This window comes from Carassius gibelio, chromosome A19 (assembly GCF_023724105.1).
Source record: "Carassius gibelio isolate Cgi1373 ecotype wild population from Czech Republic chromosome A19, carGib1.2-hapl.c, whole genome shotgun sequence".
In the NCBI taxonomy this organism is placed as follows: Eukaryota; Metazoa; Chordata; class Actinopteri; order Cypriniformes; family Cyprinidae; genus Carassius; species Carassius gibelio.
The window spans coordinates 839467-853668 of record NC_068389.1 but is presented as its reverse complement, the minus strand read 5'-3'; the positions used below and the strand labels follow the sequence as shown (position 1 = coordinate 853668).

At 39.4% G+C, this 14202-nt stretch overlaps 5 non-coding genes and 13 pseudogenes across 5 annotated transcripts; all 18 read right to left on the bottom strand.

The window, feature by feature from the left end:
* Window positions 1-395: 395 nt before the first annotated feature.
* Window positions 396-514, bottom strand: LOC127937538 (5S ribosomal RNA). Its single transcript, XR_008148392.1, has one exon. It is a non-coding gene; the product is annotated as a 5S ribosomal RNA (ribosomal RNA).
* Window positions 515-1015: 501 nt separating this feature from the next.
* Window positions 1016-1134, bottom strand: LOC127936965 (uncharacterized; annotated as a pseudogene).
* A 639-nt stretch (window positions 1135-1773) lies between these two features.
* LOC127936146 (uncharacterized) lies at window positions 1774-1892 on the bottom strand (annotated as a pseudogene).
* Window positions 1893-3240: 1348 nt separating this feature from the next.
* On the bottom strand, window positions 3241-3359 carry LOC127937526 (5S ribosomal RNA). The gene has a single exon (XR_008148391.1). It is a non-coding gene; the product is annotated as a 5S ribosomal RNA (ribosomal RNA).
* A 502-nt stretch (window positions 3360-3861) lies between these two features.
* Window positions 3862-3980, bottom strand: LOC127936964 (uncharacterized; annotated as a pseudogene).
* Window positions 3981-4894: 914 nt separating this feature from the next.
* LOC127937503 (uncharacterized) lies at window positions 4895-5012 on the bottom strand (annotated as a pseudogene).
* Window positions 5013-5667: 655 nt separating this feature from the next.
* Window positions 5668-5786, bottom strand: LOC127937514 (5S ribosomal RNA). Its single transcript, XR_008148389.1, has one exon. It is a non-coding gene; the product is annotated as a 5S ribosomal RNA (ribosomal RNA).
* A 503-nt stretch (window positions 5787-6289) lies between these two features.
* Window positions 6290-6408, bottom strand: LOC127936963 (uncharacterized; annotated as a pseudogene).
* Window positions 6409-7050: 642 nt separating this feature from the next.
* LOC127936872 (uncharacterized) lies at window positions 7051-7169 on the bottom strand (annotated as a pseudogene).
* Window positions 7170-7678: 509 nt separating this feature from the next.
* Window positions 7679-7797, bottom strand: LOC127937502 (5S ribosomal RNA). Its single transcript, XR_008148388.1, has one exon. It is a non-coding gene; the product is annotated as a 5S ribosomal RNA (ribosomal RNA).
* Window positions 7798-8299: 502 nt separating this feature from the next.
* On the bottom strand, window positions 8300-8418 carry LOC127937462 (uncharacterized; annotated as a pseudogene).
* Window positions 8419-9337: 919 nt separating this feature from the next.
* On the bottom strand, window positions 9338-9456 carry LOC127936145 (uncharacterized; annotated as a pseudogene).
* Window positions 9457-9676: 220 nt separating this feature from the next.
* On the bottom strand, window positions 9677-9795 carry LOC127935956 (uncharacterized; annotated as a pseudogene).
* A 916-nt stretch (window positions 9796-10711) lies between these two features.
* Window positions 10712-10830, bottom strand: LOC127937866 (uncharacterized; annotated as a pseudogene).
* A 502-nt stretch (window positions 10831-11332) lies between these two features.
* On the bottom strand, window positions 11333-11451 carry LOC127937236 (uncharacterized; annotated as a pseudogene).
* A 919-nt stretch (window positions 11452-12370) lies between these two features.
* On the bottom strand, window positions 12371-12489 carry LOC127936822 (uncharacterized; annotated as a pseudogene).
* A 644-nt stretch (window positions 12490-13133) lies between these two features.
* Window positions 13134-13252, bottom strand: LOC127937491 (5S ribosomal RNA). The gene has a single exon (XR_008148387.1). It is a non-coding gene; the product is annotated as a 5S ribosomal RNA (ribosomal RNA).
* A 501-nt stretch (window positions 13253-13753) lies between these two features.
* On the bottom strand, window positions 13754-13872 carry LOC127936962 (uncharacterized; annotated as a pseudogene).
* Window positions 13873-14202: the final 330 nt, after the last annotated feature.

The window sequence follows — 14202 nt, the reverse complement described above, 5'->3', positions numbered from 1 at the left end:
CCCATCCATGTACTAACCTGGCCCAAACCTGCTTATATTCAGAGATCGGGCATTGACTCTATTTTTTGCCAAATTTATTATATACTAAGTGAAAAAATTCCAAAAGCTTAAAGCACCTGGTATTCCTTGGCGGTCTCTCATCCAAGTACTAACCAGACCTAAACCTGCTAAGATTCAGAGATCGGGCATTGACTCTTTTTTTTTTTTTTTTTTTTTTTTTTTGCAAGATTATTATATAATTCGTGAAAAATATCCAAAAATTTAAAGCACCTGATATTGCCAGGCAGTCTCCCATCCATGTACTAACCTGGCGCAAACCTGCTTATATTCAGAGATCGGGCATTGACTCTATTTTTTGGCAAAATTATTATATACTAAGTGAAAAATTTCAAAAAAGCTTACAGTACCTGGTATTCCCAGGCGGTCTCCCATCCAGGCACTAACCAGGCCCAAACCTGCTTAGCTTCCGAGATCAGACAAGATCGGGCATAGCCAGGCTGGTATGGCCATAAGCGAAGACTGCTGCAAAGAGAAGGCTATTTAAAGATCAGCCAATCTACTCGCCAGTACATAATAAAAGTAGGAAAGAAACCCCAAAAGCTTAAAGCACCTGGTATTCCTAGGCGGTCTCTCATCCAATTACTAACCTGGCCCAAACCTGCTTATATTCAGAGATCGGGCATTGACTCTATTTTTTGGCAAATTTATTATATACTAAGTGAAAAAATTCCAAAAGCTTAAAGCACCTGGTATTCCTTGGCGGTCTCTCATCCAAGTACTAACCAGACCTAAACCTGCTAAGATTCAGAGATCGGGCATTGATTCTTTTTTTTTTTTTTTTTGCAAGATTAATATATAATTCGTGAAAAATATCCAAACATTTAAAGCACCTGGTATTCCCAGGCAGTCTCCCATCCATGTACTAACCTGGCGCAAACCTGCTTATATTCAGAGATCGGGCATTGACTCTATTTTTTGGCAAAATTATTATATACTAAGTGAAAAATTTCAAAAAAACTTAGAGTACCTGGTATTCCCAGGCGGTCTCCCATCCAGGCACTAACCAGGCCCAAACCTGCTTAGCTTACGAGATCAGACAAGATCGGGCATAGCCAGGCTGGTATGGCCATAAGCGAAGACTGCTGCAAAGAGAAGGCTATTTAAAGATCAGCCAATCTACTCGCCAGTACATTATAAAAGTAGGAAAGAAACCCCAAAAGCTTAAAGCACCTGGTATTCCTAGGCGGTCTCTCATCCAAGTACTAACCAGACCTAAACCTGCTAAGATTCAGAGATCGGGCATTGACTCTTTTTTTTTTTTTTTGCAAGATTATTATATAATTTGTGAAAAATATCCAAAAATTTAAAGCACCTGGTATTCCCAGGCAGTCTCCCATCCATGTACTAACCTGGCCCAAACCTGCTTATATTCAGAGATCGGGCACTGACTCTATTTTTTGCCAAATTTATTATATACTAAGTGAAAAAATTCCAAAAGCTTAAAGCACCTGGTATTCCTTGGCGGTCTCTCATCCAAGTACTAACTAGACCTAAACCTGCTAAAATTCAGAGATCGGGCATTGACTCTTTTTTTTTTTTTGCAAGATTATTATATAATTCGTGAAAAATATCCAAACATTTAAAGCACCTGGTATTCCCAGGCAGTCTCCCATCCATGTACTAACCTGGCGCAAACCTGCTTATATTCAGAGATCGGGCATTGACTCTATTTTTTGGCAAAATTATTATATACTAAGTGAAAAATTTCAAAAAAGCTTACAGTACCTGGCATTCCCAGGCGGTCTCCCATCCAGGCACTAACCAGGCCCAAACCTGCTTAGCTTACGAGATCAGACAAGATCGGGCATAGCCAGGCTGGTATGGCCATAAGCGAAGACTGCTGCAAAGAGAAGGCTATTTAAAGATCAGCCAATCTACTCGCCAGTACATTATAAAAGTAGGAAAGAAACCCCAAAAGCTTAAAGCACCTGGTATTCCTAGGCGGTCTCTCATCCAAGTACTAACCTGGCCCAAACCTGCTTATATTCAGAGATCGGGCATTGACTCTATTTTTTGGCAAATTTATTATATACTAAGTGAAAAAATTCCAAAAGCTTAAAGCACCTGGTATTCCTTGGCGGTCTATCATTCAAGTACTAACCAGACCTTAACCTGCTAAGATTCAGAGATCGGGCATTGACTTCTTCTTTTTTTTTTTTTTTTGCAAGATTATTATATAATTCGTGAAAAATATCCAAAAATTTAAAGCACCTGGTATTCCCAGGCAGTCTCCCATCCATGTACTAACCTGGCCCAAACCTGCTTATATTCAGAGATCGGGCATTGACTCTATTTTTTGCCAAATTTATTATATACTAAGTGAAAAAATTCCAAAAGCTTTAAGCACCTGGTATTCCTAGGCGGTCTTTCAACCAAGTACTAACCAGACCTAAACCTGCTAAGATTCAGAGATCGGGCATTGACTCTTTTTTTTTTTTTTTTGCCAGATTATTATATAATTCGTGAAAAATATCCAAAAATTTAAAGCACCTGGTATTCCCAGGCAGTCTCCCATCCATGTACTAACCTGGCGCAAACCTGCTTATATTCAGAGATCGGGCATTGACTCTATTTTTTGCCAAATTTATTATATACTAAGTGAAAAAATTCCAAAAGCTTAAAGCACCTGGTATTCCTTGGCGGTCTCTCATCCAAGTACTAACTAGACCTAAACCTGCTAAAATTCAGAGATCGGGCATTGACTCTTTTTTTTTTTTTTTTGCAAGATTATTATATAATTCGTGAAAAATATCCAAACATTTAAAGCACCTGGTATTCCCAGGCAGTCTCCCATCCATGTACTAACCTGGCGCAAACCTGCTTATATTCAGAGATCGGGCATTGACTCTATTTTTTGCCAAATTTATTATATACTAAGTGAAAAAATTCCAAAAGCTTAAAGCACCTGGTATTCCTTGGCGGTCTCTCATCCAAGTACTAACCAGACCTAAACCTGCTAAGATTCAGAGATCGGGCATTGACTCTTTTTTTTTTTTTTTTTTTTTTTGCAAGATTATTATATAATTCGTGAAAAATATCCAAAAATTTAAAGCACCTGATATTCCCAGGCAGTCTCCCATCCATGTACTAACCTGGCGCAAACCTGCTTATATTCAGAGATCGGGCATTGACTCTATTTTTTGGCAAAATTATTATATACTAAGTGAAAAATTTCAAAAAAGCTTACAGTACCTGGTATTCCCAGGCGGTCTCCCATCCAGGCACTAACCAGGCCCAAACCTGCTTAGCTTCCGAGATCAGACAAGATCGGGCATAGCCAGGCTGGTATGGCCATAAGCGAAGACTGCTGCAAAGAGAAGGCTATTTAAAGATCAGCCAATCTACTCGCCAGTACATTATAAAAGTAGGAAAGAAACCCCAAAAGCTTAAAGCACCTGGTATTCCTAGGCGGTCTCTCATCCAATTACTAACCTGGCCCAAACCTGCTTATATTCAGAGATCGGGCATTGACTCTATTTTTTGGCAAATTTATTATATACTAAGTGAAAAAATTCCAAAAGCTTAAAGCACCTGGTATTCCTTGGCGGTCTCTCATCCAAGTACTAACCAGACCTAAACCTGCTAAGATTAAGAGATCGGGCATTGACTCTTTTTTTTGTTTTTTTTTGCAAGATTAATATATAATTCGTGAAAAATATCCAAATATTTAAAGCACCTGGTATTCCCAGGCAGTCTCCCATCCATGTACTAACCTGGCGCAAACCTGCTTATATTCAGAGATCGGGCATTGACTCTATTTTTTGGCAAAATTATTATATACTAAGTGAAAAATTTCAAAAAAACTTAGAGTACCTGGTATTCCCAGGCGGTCTCCCATCCAGGCACTAACCAGGCCCAAACCTGCTTAGCTTACGAGATCAGACAAGATCGGGCATAGCCAGGCTGGTATGGCCATAAGCGAAGACTGCTGCAAAGAGAAGGCTATTTAAAGATCAGCCAATCTACTCGCCAGTACATTATAAAAGTAGGAAAGAAACCCCAAAAGCTTAAAGCACCTGGTATTCCTAGGCGGTCTCTCATCCAAGTACTAACCAGACCTAAACCTGCTAAGATTCAGAGATCGGGCATTGACTCTTTTTTTTTTTTTGCAAGATTATTATATAATTTGTGAAAAATATCCAAAAATTTAAAGCACCTGGTATTCCCAGGCAGTCTCCCATCCATGTACTAACCTGGCCCAAACCTGCTTATATTCAGAGATTGGGCACTGACTCTATTTTTTGGCAAATTTATTATATACTAAGTGAAAAAATTCCAAAAGCTTAAAGCACCTGGTATTCCTTGGCGGTCTCTCATCCAAGTATTAACCAGATCTAAACCTGCTAAGATTCAGAGATCGGGCATTGACTCTTTTTTTTTTTTTTGCCAGATTATTATATAATTCGTGAAAAAAATCCAAAAATTTAAAGCACCTGGTATTCCCAGGCAGTCTCCCATCCATGTACTAACCTGGCGCAAACCTGCTTATATTCAGAGATCGGGCATTGACTCTATTTTTTGCCAAATTTATTATATACTAAGTGAAAAAATTCCAAAAGCTTAAAGCACCTGGTATTCCTTGGCGGTCTCTCATCCAAGTACTAACTAGACCTAAACCTGCTAAAATTCAGAGATCGGGCATTGACTCTTTTTTTTTTTTTGCAAGATTATTATATAATTCGTGAAAAATATCCAAACATTTAAAGCACCTGGTATTCCCAGGCAGTCTCCCATCCATGTACTAACCTGGCGCAAACCTGCTTATATTCAGAGATCGGGCATTGACTCTATTTTTTGGCAAAATTATTATATACTAAGTGAAAAATTTCAAAAAAGCTTACAGTACCTGGCATTCCCAGGCAGTCTCCCATCCAGGCACTAACCAGGCCCAAACCTGCTTAGCTTACGAGATCAGACAAGATCGGCATAGCCAGGCTGGTATGGCCATAAGCGAAGACTGCTGCAAAGAGAAGGCTATTTAAAGATCAGCCAATCTACTCGCCAGTACATTATAAAAGTAGGAAAGAAACCCCAAAAGCTTAAAGCACCTGGTATTCCTTGGCGGTCTCTCATCCAAGTACTAACCAGACCTAAACCTGCTAAGATTCAGAGATCGGGCATTGACTCTTTTTTTTTTTTTTTTGCCAGATTATTATATAATTCGTGAAAAATATCCAAAAATTTAAAGCACCTGGTATTCCCAGGCAGTCTCCCATCCATGTACTAACCTGGCCCAAACCTGCTTATATTCAGAGATCGGGCATTGACTCTATTTTTTGCCAAATTTATTATATACTAAGTGAAAAAATTCCAAAAGCTTAAAGAACCTGGTATTCCTTGGCGGTCTCTCATCCAAGTACTAACCAGACCTAAACCTGCTAAGATTCAGAGATCGGGCATTGACTCTTTTTTTTTTTTTTTTTTTTTTTTTTTTGCAAGATTATTATATAATTCGTGAAAAATATCCAAAAATTTAAAGCACCTGATATTCCCAGGCAGTCTCCCATCCATGTACTAACCTGGCGCAAACCTGCTTATATTCAGAGATCGGGCATTGACTCTATTTTTTGGCAAAATTATTATATACTAAGTGAAAAATTTCAAAAAAGCTTACAGTACCTGGTATTCCCAGGCGGTCTCCCATCCAGGCACTAACCAGGCCCAAACCTGCTTAGCTTCCGAGATCAGACAAGATCGGGCATAGCCAGGCTGGTATGGCCATAAGCGAAGACTGCTGCAAAGAGAAGGCTATTTAAAGATCAGCCAATCTACTCGCCAGTACATTATAAAAGTAGGAAAGAAACCCCAAAAGCTTAAAGCACCTGGTATTCCTAGGCGGTCTCTCATCCAATTACTAACCTGGCCCAAACCTGCTTATATTCAGAGATCGGGCATTGACTCTATTTTTTGGCAAATTTATTATATACTAAGTGAAAAAATTCCAAAAGCTTAAAGCACCTGGTATTCCTTGGCGGTCTCTCATCCAAGTACTAACCAGACCTAAACCTGCTAAGATTCAGAGATCGGGCATTGACTCTTTTTTTTTTTTTTTTTTTGCAAGATTAATATATAATTCGTGAAAAATATCCAAACATTTAAAGCACTTGGTATTCCCAGGCAGTCTCCCATCCATGTACTAACCTGGCGCAAACCTGCTTATATTCAGAGATCGGGCATTGACTCTATTTTTTGGCAAAATTATTATATACTAAGTGAAAAATTTCAAAAAAACTTAGAGTACCTGGTATTCCCAGGCGGTCTCCCATCCAGGCACTAACCAGGCCCAAACCTGCTTAGCTTACGAGATCAGACAAGATCGGGCATAGCCAGGCTGGTATGGCCATAAGCGAAGACTGCTGCAAAGAGAAGGCTATTTAAAGATCAGCCAATCTACTCGCCAGTACATTATAAAAGTAGGAAAGAAACCCCAAAAGCTTAAAGCACCTGGTATTCCTAGGCGGTCTCTCATCCAAGTACTAACCAGACCTAAACCTGCTAAGATTCAGAGATCGGGCATTGACTCTTTTTTTTTTTTTTTTGCAAGATTATTATATAATTTGTGAAAAATATCCAAAAATTTAAAGCACCTGGTATTCCCAGGCAGTCTCCCATCCATGTACTAACCTGGCCCAAACCTGCTTATATTCAGAGATCGGGCACTGACTCTATTTTTTGCCAAATTTATTATATACTAAGTGAAAAAATTCCAAAAGCTTAAAGCACCTGGTATTCCTTGGCGGTCTCTCATCCAAGTATTAACCAGATCTAAACCTGCTAAGATTCAGAGATCGGGCATTGACTCTTTTTTTTTTTTTTTGCCAGATTATTATATAATTCGTGAAAAAAATCCAAAAATTTAAAGCACCTGGTATTCCCAGGCAGTCTCCCATCCATGTACTAACCTGGCGCAAACCTGCTTATATTCAGAGATCGGGCATTGACTCTATTTTTTGGCAAAATTATTATATACTAAGTGAAAAATTTCAAAAAAGCTTACAGTACCTGGCATTCCCAGGCGGTCTCCCATCCAGGCATTAACCAGGCCCAAACCTGCTTAGCTTACGAGATCAGACAAGATCGGGCATAGCCAGGCTGGTATGGCCATAAGCGAAGACTGCTGCAAAGAGAAGGCTATTTAAAGATCAGCCAATCTACTCGCCAGTACATTATAAAAGTAGGAAAGAAACCCCAAAAGCTTAAAGCACCTGGTATTCCTAGGCGGTCTCTCATCCAAGTACTAACCTGGCCCAAACCTGCTTATATTCAGAGATCGGGCATTGACTCTATTTTTTGGCAAATTTATAATATACTAAGTGAAAAAATTCCAAAAGCTTAAAGCACCTGGTATTCCTTGGCGGTCTCTCATCCAAGTACTAACCAGACCTAAACCTGCTAAGATTCAGAGATCGGGCATTGACTCTTTTTTTTTTTTTTTTTTTTTTTTTGCAAGATTATTATATAATTCGTGAAAAATATCCAAAAATTTAAAGCACCTGATATTCCCAGGCAGTCTCCCATCCATGTACTAACCTGGCGCAAACCTGCTTATATTCAGAGATCGGGCATTGACTCTATTTTTTGGCAAAATTATTATATACTAAGTGAAAAATTTCAAAAAAGCTTACAGTACCTGGTATTCCCAGGCGGTCTCCCATCCAGGCACTAACCAGGCCCAAACCTGCTTAGCTTCCGAGATCAGACAAGATCGGGCATAGCCAGGCTGGTATGGCCATAAGCGAAGACTGCTGCAAAGAGAAGGCTATTTAAAGATCAGCCAATCTACTCGCCAGTACATTATAAAAGTAGGAAAGAAACCCCAAAAGCTTAAAGCACCTGGTATTCCTAGGCGGTCTCTCATCCAATTACTAACCTGGCCCAAACCTGCTTATATTCAGAGATCGGGCATTGACTCTATTTTTTGGCAAATTTATTATATACTAAGTGAAAAAATTCCAAAAGCTTAAAGCACCTGGTATTCCTTGGCGGTCTCTCATCCAAGTACTAACCAGACCTAAACCTGCTAAGATTCAGAGATCGGGCATTGACTCTTTTTTTTTTTTTTTTTTGCAAGATTAATATATAATTCGTGAAAAATATCCAAACATTTAAAGCACCTGGTATTCCCAGGCAGTCTCCCATCCATGTACTAACCTGGCGCAAACCTGCTTATATTCAGAGATCGGGCATTGACTCTATTTTTTGGCAAAATTATTATATACTAAGTGAAAAATTTCAAAAAAACTTAGAGTACCTGGTATTCCCAGGCGGTCTCCCATCCAGGCACTAACCAGGCCCAAACCTGCTTAGCTTACAAGATCAGACAAGATCGGGCATAGCCAGGCTGGTATGGCCATAAGCGAAGACTGCTGCAAAGAGAAGGCTATTTAAAGATCAGCCAATCTACTCGCCAGTACATTATAAAAGTAGGAAAGAAACCCCAAAAGCTTAAAGCACCTGGTATTCCTCGGCGGTCTCTCATCCAAGTACTAACCAGACCTAAACCTGCTAAGATTCAGAGATCGGGCATTGACTCTTTTTTTTTTTTTTTTGCAAGATTATTATATAATTTGTGAAAAATATCCAAAAATTTAAAGCACCTGGTATTCCCAGGCAGTCTCCCATCCATGTACTAACCTGGCCCAAACCTGCTTATATTCAGAGATCGGGCACTGACTCTATTTTTTGCCAAATTTATTATATACTAAGTGAAAAAATTCCAAAAGCTTAAAGCACCTGGTATTCCTTGGCGGTCTCTCATCCAAGTATTAACCAGATCTAAACCTGCTAAGATTCAGAGATCGGGCATTGACTCTTTTTTTTTTTTTTTGCCAGATCATTATATAATTCGTGAAAAAAATCCAAAAATTTAAAGCACCTGGTATTCCCAGGCAGTCTCCCATCCATGTACTAACCTGGCGCAAACCTGCTTATATTCAGAGATCGGGCATTGACTCTATTTTTTGCCAAATTTATTATATACTAAGTGAAAAAATTCCAAAAGCTTAAAGCACCTGGTATTCCTTGGCGGTCTCTCATCCAAGTACTAACTAGACCTAAACCTGCTAAAATTCAGAGATCGGGCATTGACTCTTTTTTTTTTTTTTGCAAGATTATTATATAATTCGTGAAAAATATCCAAACATTTAAAGCACCTGGTATTCCCAGGCAGTCTCCCATCCATGTACTAACCTGGCGCAAACCTGCTTATATTCAGAGATCGGGCATTGACTCTATTTTTTGGCAAAATTATTATATACTAAGTGAAAAATTTCAAAAAAGCTTACAGTACCTGGCATTCCCAGGCGGTCTCCCATCCAGGCACTAACCAGGCCCAAACCTGCTTAGCTTACGAGATCAGACAAGATCGGGCATAGCCAGGCTGGTATGGCCATAAGCGAAGACTGCTGCAAAGAGAAGGCTATTTAAAGATCAGCCAATCTACTCGCCAGTACATTATAAAAGTAGGAAAGAAACCCCAAAAGCTTAAAGCACCTGGTATTCCTAGGCGGTCTCTCATCCAATTACTAACCTGGCCCAAACCTGCTTATATTCAGAGATCGGGCATTGACTCTATTTTTTGGCAAATTTATTATATACTAAGTGAAAAAATTCCAAAAGCTTAAAGCACCTGGTATTCCCAGGCGGTCTCCCATCCAGGCACTAACCAGGCCCAAACCTGCTTAGCTTACGAGATCAGACAAGATCGGGCATAGCCAGGCTGGTATGGCCATAAGCGAAGACTGCTGCAAAGAGAAGGCTATTTAAAGATCAGCCAATCTACTCGCCAGTACATTATAAAAGTAGGAAAGAAACCCCAAAAGCTTAAAGCACCTGGTATTCCTAGGCGGTCTCTCATCCAAGTACTAACCAGACCTAAACCTGCTAAGATTCAGAGATCGGGCATTGACTCTTTTTTTTTTTTTGCAAGATTATTATATAATTTGTGAAAAATATCCAAAAATTTAAAGCACCTGGTATTCCCAGGCAGTCTCCCATCCATGTACTAACCTGGCCCAAACCTGCTTATATTCAGAGATCGGGCACTGACTCTATTTTTTGGCAAATTTATTATATACTAAGTGAAAAAATTCCAAAAGCTTAAAGCACCTGGTATTCCTTGGCGGTCTCTCATCCAAGTATTAACCAGATCTAAACCTGCTAAGATTCAGAGATCGGGCATTGACTCTTTTTTTTTTTTTTTTGCCAGATTATTATATAATTCGTGAAAAAAATCCAAAAATTTAAAGCACCTGGTATTCCCAGGCAGTCTCCCATCCATGTACTAACCTGGCGCAAACCTGCTTATATTCAGAGATCGGGCATTGACTCTATTTTTTGCCAAATTTATTATATACTAAGTGAAAAAATTCCAAAAGCTTAAAGCACCTGGTATTCCTTGGCGGTCTCTCATCCAAGTACTAACTAGACCTAAACCTGCTAAAATTCAGAGATCGGGCATTGACTCTTTTTTTTTTTTTGCAAGATTATTATATAATTCGTGAAAAATATCCAAAAATTTAAAGCACCTGATATTCCCAGGCAGTCTCCCATCCATGTACTAACCTGGCGCAAACCTGCTTATATTCAGAGATCGGGCATTGACTCTATTTTTTGGCAAAATTATTATATACTAAGTGAAAAATTTCAAAAAAGCTTACAGTACCTGGTATTCCCAGGCGGTCTCCCATCCAGGCACTAACCAGGCCCAAACCTGCTTAGCTTCAGAGATCAGACAAGATCGGGCATAGCCAGGCTGGTATGGCCATAAGCGAAGACTGCTGCAAAGAGAAGGCTATTTAAAGATCAGCCAATCTACTCGCCAGTACATTATAAAAGTAGGAAAGAAACCCCAAAAGCTTAAAGCACCTGGTATTCCTAGGCGGTCTCTCATCCAATTACTAACCTGGCCCAAACCTGCTTATATTCAGAGATCGGGCATTGACTCTATTTTTTGGCAAATTTATTATATACTAAGTGAAAAAATTCCAAAAGCTTAAAGCACCTGGTATTCCTTGGCGGTCTCTCATCCAAGTACTAACCAGACCTAAACCTGCTAAGATTCAGAGATCGGGCATTGACTCTTTTTTTTTTTTTTTTTTGCAAGATTAATATATAATTCGTGAAAAATATCCAAACATTTAAAGCACCTGGTATTCCCAGGCAGTCTCCCATCCATGTACTAACCTGGCGCAAACCTGCTTATATTCAGAGATCGGGCATTGACTCTATTTTTTGGCAAAATTATTATATACTAAGTGAAAAATTTCAAAAAAACTTAGAGTACCTGGTATTCCCAGGCGGTCTCCCATTCAGGCACTAACCAGGCCCAAACCTGCTTAGCTTACGAGATCAGACAAGATCGGGCATAGCCAGGCTGGTATGGCCATAAGCGAAGACTGCTGCAAAGAGAAGGCTATTTAAAGATCAGCCAATCTACTCGCCAGTACATTATAAAAGTAGGAAAGAAACCCCAAAAGCTTAAAGCACCTGGTATTCCTAGGCGGTCTCTCATCCAAGTACTAACCAGACCTAAACCTGCTAAGATTCAGAGATCGGGCATTGACTCTTTTTTTTTTTTTTTTGCAAGATTATTATATAATTTGTGAAAAATATCCAAAAATTTAAAGCACCTGGTATTCCCAGGCAGTCTCCCATCCATGTACTAATCTGGCCCAAACCTGCTTATATTCAGAGATCGGGCACTGACTCTATTTTTTGCCAAATTTATTATATACTAAGTGAAAAAATTCCAAAAGCTTAAAGCACCTGGTATTCCTTGGCGGTCTCTCATCCAAGTACTAACCAGATCTAAACCTGCTAAGATTCAGAGATCGGGCATTGACTCTTTTTTTTTTTTTTTTGCCAGATTATTATATAATTCGTGAAAAAAATCCAAAAATTTAAAGCACCTGGTATTCCCAGGCAGTCTCCCATCCATGTACTAACCTGGCGCAAACCTGCTTATATTCAGAGATCGGGCATTGACTCTATTTTTTGCCAAATTTATTATATACTAAGTGAAAAATTTCCAAAAGCTTAAAGCACCTGGTATTCCTTGGCGGTCTCTCATCCAAGTACTAACTAGATCTAAACCTGCTAAAATTCAGAGATCGGGCATTGACTCTTTTTTTTTTTTTGCAAGATTATTATATAATTCGTGAAAAATATCCAAACATTTAAAGCACCTGGTATTCCCAGGCAGTCTCCCATCCATGTACTAACCTGGCGCAAACCTGCTTATATTCAGAGATCGGGCATTGACTCTATTTTTTGGCAAAATTATTATATACTAAGTGAAAAATTTCAAAAAAGCTTACAGTACCTGGCATTCCCAGGCAGTCTCCCATCCAGGCACTAACCAGGCCCAAACCTGCTTAGCTTACGAGATCAGACAAGATCGGGCATAGCCAGGCTGGTATGGCCATAAGCGAAGACTGCTGCAAAGAGAAGGCTATTTAAAGATCAGCCAATCTAATCGCCAGTACATTATAAAAGTAGGAAAGAAACCCCAAAAGCTTAAAGCACCTGGTATTCCTTGGCGGTCTCTCATCCAAGTACTAACCAGACCTAAACCTGCTAAGATTCAGAGATCGGGCATTGACTCTTTTTTTTTTTTTTTGCCAGATTATTATATAATTCGTGAAAAATATCCAAAAATTTAAAGCACCTGGTATTCCCAGGCAGTCTCCCATCCATGTACTAACCTGGCCCAAACCTGCTTATATTCAGAGATCGGGCATTGACTCTATTTTTTGCCAAATTTATTATATACTAAGTGAAAAAATTCCAAAAGCTTAAAGCACCTGGTATTCCTTGGCGGTCTCTCATCCAAGTACTAACCAGACCTAAACCTGCTAAGATTCAGAGATCGGGCATTGACTCTTTTTTTTTTTTTTTTTTGCAAGATTATTATATAATTCGTGAAAAATATCCAAAAATTTAAAGCACCTGATATTCCCAGGCAGTCTCCCATCCATGTACTAACCTGGCGCAAACCTGCTTATATTCAGAGATCGGGCATTGACTCTATTTTTTGGCAAAATTATTATATACTAAGTGAAAAATTTCAAAAAAGCTTACAGTACCTGGTATTCCCAGGCGGTCTCCCATCCAGGCACTAACCAGGCCCAAACCTGCTTAGCTTCCGAGATCAGACAAGATCGGGCATAGCCAGGCTGGTATGGCCATAAGCGAAGACTGCTGCAAAGAGAAGGCTATTTAAAGATCAGCCAATCTACTCGCCAGTACATTATAAAAGTAGGAAAGAAACCCCAAAAGCTTAAAGCACCTGGTATTCCTAGGCGGTCTCTCATCCAATTACTAACCTGGCCCAAACCTGCTTATATTCAGAGATTGGGCATTGACTCTATTTTTTGGCAAATTTATTATATACTAAGTGAAAAAATTCCAAAAGCTTAAAGCACCTGGTATTCCTTGGCGGTCTCTCATCCAAGTACTAACCAGACCTAAACCTGCTAAGATTCAGAGATCGGGCATTGACTCTTTTTTTTTTTTTTTTTGCAAGATTAATATATAATTCGTGAAAAATATCCAAACATTTAAAGCACCTGGTATTCCCAGGCAGTCTCCCATCCATGTACTAACCTGGCGCAAACCTGCTTATATTCAGAGATCGGGCATTGACTCTAATTTTTGGCAAAATTATTATATACTAAGTGAAAAATTTCAAAAAAACTTAGAGTACCTGGTATTCCCAGGCGGTCTCCCATCCAGGCACTAACCAGGCCCAAACCTGCTTAGCTTACGAGATCAGACAAGATCGGGCATAGCCAGGCTGGTATGGCCATAAGCGAAGACTGCTGCAAAGAGAAGGCTATTTAAAGATCAGCCAATCTACTCGCCAGTACATTATAAAAGTAGGAAAGAAACCCCAAAAGCTTAAAGCACCTGGTATTCCTAGGCAGTCTCCCATCCATGTACTAACCTGGCCCAAACCTGCTTATATTCAGAGATCGGGCACTGACTCTATTTTTTGCCAAATTTATTATATACTAAGTGAAAAAATTCCAAAAGCTTAAAGCACCTGGTATTCCTTGGCGGTCTCTCATCCAAGTACTAACCAGACCTAAACCTGCTAAGATTCAGAGATCGGGCATTGACTCTTTTTTTTTTTTTTTGCCA